This window comes from Canis lupus, chromosome 11 (genome assembly GCF_011100685.1).
Source record: "Canis lupus familiaris isolate Mischka breed German Shepherd chromosome 11, alternate assembly UU_Cfam_GSD_1.0, whole genome shotgun sequence".
NCBI lineage: Eukaryota > Metazoa > Chordata > Mammalia > Carnivora > Canidae > Canis > Canis lupus.
In genome coordinates, this window is record NC_049232.1 from 15,037,350 (window position 1) to 15,042,452 (window position 5,103).

Genomic DNA, 5,103 nt, shown 5'->3' on the forward strand with positions numbered 1-5,103 from the left:
TTATGGATGATATAATGGTAAATCAAATATAAACTCTGCTTTCAAATAATTTATATCCAATTATGAATGGGAAAACACAACTTTTAAAAGGATACAATATAATTCAATATTAATAATAGACTCATGACAGGTACAAAATCCTGTGGAAGTAACAGAGAAAAAAATGGTAAGTCTAGAAGGGACCAGTGTGTTGCCTTTGGGAAAACTTCTAATCATTTTAATCACTTAAGTACTATGATTAGACTTTTCTTTCAAATACAAAACTGATAAATGTATTCAGTGACCAACAGAGATGAATTAGGAGACTCCAGCAATCTAGAGGAGAGAGTCAATGGAAAGCTGAAGCAAGATGGCAAAGAAAACAGGACAAAACTGAAGTAACAGAGAAGAAGGAAATTTTCATAGAAAAGTGACAGTCAGACCCATAGTTATTTGTCAAGTTTAAGAAGCCACTGAAAGATCCAAATGAATATTGACTAGGCAGCAGGTGAATATACAGGATTGAATTTTGGAGAAAGTTGGGATTTTATTTGTAATTTTACCCAGAGGTCTGTATAGAGATGACAGCAGAAGTTTTTGGATAGGATGAGATATTTATTGGAGAAAATGTAGGAAGAGAGCGAGCCAAGACAAACTTTGATGACAGGAATGATAACTTTAGGACATAAGAACAGAAAAAGAAGCTTAAGAAGAAGACATATGAGAAATCATTAAGAGCTGGGCAGATATCCAGAATAGTGATTTTAAAGGAAGTGTGTGAGGGGAGGGGGCGGAGAAGATCTAAAGGAAAGAAAGGTCACCAGCAGTAATGTGAAGTCAAAAGAAAGAGAATTAATAAAAGACAAAAAAACAAAACAAAAGAAAACAAAAAACCTTGATTTGGAGACTTAGAGGCTACTTGTACATATGACAGCAATTTCAGTTAAAGTATTTGAGGAAATCAAATTGCACAGTGTTAGAAAATGAAACTATCTGTAAACATAAAACAGCTTTAAAAAAGTCTGATAAGCAAAAAACAAAGAAACAAAAATATAGAACTGTAAGCCTAGCCTTAATGCACCTTAATTTTTTTTAAATGTATTTTTTAAAAAATGTATTTTTTTAGATGTATACTTTAAGTATATAAACAATTAGGTAAGCTTGTGAAGAAACACCAAGATACATATATTAGGAGATACAAGTGTCCATCTAAATTTTCTATATATTTTTCTTTTTTTTTTAACAGAGTATTTATTCAAGTTGTTTACTGTATAATTTCTCATGTGCCATTTTGGAAGTTCTTTATTATAAAGACTATTCTTTTGTCTGATGACAAACAGCAGCCACACTGTCAGTGATTATTCCGGACCTCCACGTTGGATAAATTCAATTTCTTCTTGAGACACAAGTTTCCTTCTGTATTTCTGAGGCAAAGAAAAAACAATTATTGGTAAGAGAAGGGAAGGCGCTGGAAGTTGAAAGCCAAGGTTTCCAAAGGAAGAGAAGAGAAGCGGAAGAGGGAGTTTCACACTGAAAACATGTCATTATTCTGCAATAAGAGAGAAGAAAATGAGGAGTAAAGACAAAAGATAGTGAAATGTGACAAGAAAGAAAGCTTTATAGAGTTTTTGTCTCTTCATCTATTCTGTAAAGCAGGAATGTGAAAAGTAAGAAAAGCAAAAATGACATAAGAGTGGGAAAGAGTGGTTATCACAGCTGTGAGGACCAGCAGGCAGATTTGACTGTCAGGCAGCATTGAGGACACCTAAGGTCAGAATGCATAAAAATTATTTCAATTGGAATTCCATTTGGAGTAAAAATTTTGGAGATCTTTCTTGCAAAACTGTCTACCTGTTGAAGCTTTGCTAAAGTGATACTAACTCTTGCCCTGTAAATGAAGAAACCTAAACATCCTTTACTGGAGAAAACTATATAGCAAAGTGCCATTTTGCTAGTCATTCTAAAACTTCTTGCTTTCTAACCAGGATACTTAAATCCTTAGCTCATTCAAAATAAATATTTTCTTGTATTTTAAATATTGTTTTCCCTTATGCAAATGAAAGCATCTGGAATATTAAAAAGTAGTTATTACAATAAAGGAGTGAAATTAACACAGATAAGTTTATTTTTTTGTGTTTAGTAAAACCTTAATTTCATTGACTATACAAAGTCTTTGTCCTATAAAAACTTAGAATTTACTTCCCAGGAAAATTTACATTTTACAAGAAATCAAAAAATATGTATTAAGCCTTCTGAACAAATGCTTACCAGAGATAGTTAACCTGCCGAACCTGTGAATAAACATTTCTATGGTAGCACATGGTGGTATTCACACAACAATTGGGTTCCAGAATATGTTTCTTCAGTGTTATATAAAAACATCCAGTTTGTGTAATGAACAACAATAGTGCCAGTAATCAAAGAAAATCAGGATTGTCAACAATGAGAAATAATGTCTCCTAGCAACCAAGTTTCAATTACTCTTTGTTTGCTAACAAGCACTGAGATATTTTATGCTGGTAGCTTTATTCCAGAGAGTAATGCATTATCAAAGACCGTAAGAGAGAGCTCCTGTTTTAACCAGCTCTGGTTTCCAATCAAACATCTTGCAATTAATTTTATTAGTGTTTTAGACGTAATTTACTTTGAATAAGCCATAACTATGATTTGTTATTGTCATGTTCTAAAAGAAACTGTAATGTGGAATAATTATTTGTTTAAATAATGGAATCATTGGCATACAGATGATACTCCAACAAAGTAAAAATTTATTATCATTAATAATAAGATTAAACAAAATCATATCCCAGAATAGGTCCCAGGAGGACCCTTTAGCTATTTTAGTTGAACTAGAAATAATACTACTAATTAAGATATAACACTGACTGTCATAGCAGTAGTCACAAAGACCATTTACTAATGCCTAATAAAAATCCTCTACTGCAACAAAGATACGGTAAAAAAGTATACCCATAGCTGAAATCAATTTGCATTATGAACATTACCTATCAAACTTTGGGAACAATTTTATTCAAGGCATCTGTACTAATCTGTTTATACTATCTAAATTTGGCAAATGACCACTGAAACTGAGCTGTTTCAAGCTGTACTCTCTGCATTTGGTGAATGGAACTTTTACCTCTTGCTTCTTTACATAGAGATGATCTGGACCAAGGAGCTCAGTTTGTGAGTGGGATTGTGGTTGCACTGCTGGTATTACAACAATTATTTATCTCGTTGGATTTTAGCAATCCATCTCATCTGAACGTATTCTAGGGAAGAGGCTCATGGAAAATAGCACCTGCCAACACAAACACATACACACACTACTAGGGGCCAGGAAGATAATTAGTCAAAGTCAGGAAGATAATTAGTCAAAATCTATATCGAAGTAGCCACAGTTACTGTTGTGTTGCCACTCAAAAAATGAATTCAGATAGGTCATTTGAAGATATATTTCTGTTTAATAACATCTCACTTTTCACAGAGTGATATTGGTATTAAGTAGGAAAGATTTGATTCTAGGGCTATTTGATACTATTCAGATTAGTGTTTATAAATATTTTGAAGTAATCTATTTGTCTATTATTTGGATTATCATTTAGCTAACGGTGAAAAACGAGTGATCTGATTTAAACTTACCTCAATAAATGAAATTATTTATGTAAATGAATAAAATTATCAAACTGAAATGCAATAATCTCCACCTGTTTCTTCAGTTTATCCTAATTATAGTAGAAGAAATTTTAAGACTTTTTTCTTTCTCTACTGGCTTTCTTTGGCTAAAAATATCAAAATCTCTATTTTGTAGACTTCTGAATGTAAATGTGTTCATCCCTGTCTTAACAATATCTCTGGGTTTTAACTTCTTATTCCTTCACAAACAACAGCAAAAATATAGATCTTATGACAGCATTTTAGCCTGCTCTTAGCACTAAGCTGCACACATGCCAAGACAGAACTATGCTTATGAAGTCAATAAGCACAAAATAAGTAAGGTTACCTGTAGAAAATGAGGAGATTGTCCATGTACTAGGAAGTCAACTGACAGTTTCTTAAATTATTATTATGGAATATTAATGAAAACTATCATGTAGGATACATGTTTTCAAAACAAATACATTTTGTGGCAAACAAAATTGTTTTTCTATAGTCACTAAATAAGATTTAATTAATCAGAAAGCAAGGATTTCAATAAAATGCCATTTTCAGAAGAAAGTCATACATTACCATGTTTGTCCAAATGCCGTTGTTGCAGGGGATAGTGAAAAAAAGATTAGCTCAGTCTGCCTTTGAACAAGTCAGGGTGAGATTTCTGAGCGTGCAAATGCATCATCTTTCAGAGGCAAATCCATAGCCACCATTTTTACGGTTTTAACATGAAGCTTTACAAAAATATTTGCCAGCTGACCATGACAAATATAAAATGATTTGTCTCCCCATCCTTGAAACAGTAAACAAATGTGAAGAGAAACTTTTTTTAATATTTACACAAAACAGGAAAACACTAGTCATAAGAATAAGAGTCAAGAAACTTGTATGTTAAACCCAGCAGAACTGAATCTTAGGTAAATTGTATAACTTTTTGGGGGTCTCAATTTCATACTACTGAAGCGTGTGTGTATGTTGTGTGTGTTTATTTAAAACTAGATTTTCAAGGAATGCCTTTTAATTTCTCACAGACATGAAAATAATGTTTGAAGATAGGGGATAGGAGAGAAGCAACACTGTGACAGTAAATGCTGCTGGCAGAAATAAGGTGTTTGTAAATGTGTCCATAAATAAGGTAGAAATGTCTTCATTGGTAATCTCTTCTTTCCTTTGGGAATTCTGGTAAATATGGAAGTCACTAGTACAGGTATTCCGGTGGCCTGAAAATTTTTTTACTCTCAGTATAAACTAACAAGTTCTTAATTGCACAGATTTATACATAAATATGTGCACAGGCCAGAGTGTAACGCAAATTTCTGCTGGGGAACAAGTACATAATGTAGACTCAGCACACCAGGCTTCTTTCCAGAGTCCCACCGGTCTGCTCTTGAACCATTACCAATGCCTTTCAGCAGTGCTGTCAACAGAGCTCAGGGAGGGTCTTGAACTCCAGAGAATGAATGAGATATGCCA

General features: G+C 33.1%; 1 long non-coding RNA gene across 1 annotated transcript; it reads right to left on the reverse strand.

The window, feature by feature from the left end:
* Positions 1-1,210: 1,210 nt before the first annotated feature.
* Positions 1,211-4,410, reverse strand: LOC111098006. Its single transcript, XR_005366356.1, has 3 exons — positions 4,210-4,410; positions 3,119-3,280; positions 1,211-1,403 (listed from the first exon to the last, which is right to left on the reverse strand). It is a non-coding gene; the product is annotated as an uncharacterized LOC111098006 (long non-coding RNA).
* Positions 4,411-5,103: the final 693 nt, after the last annotated feature.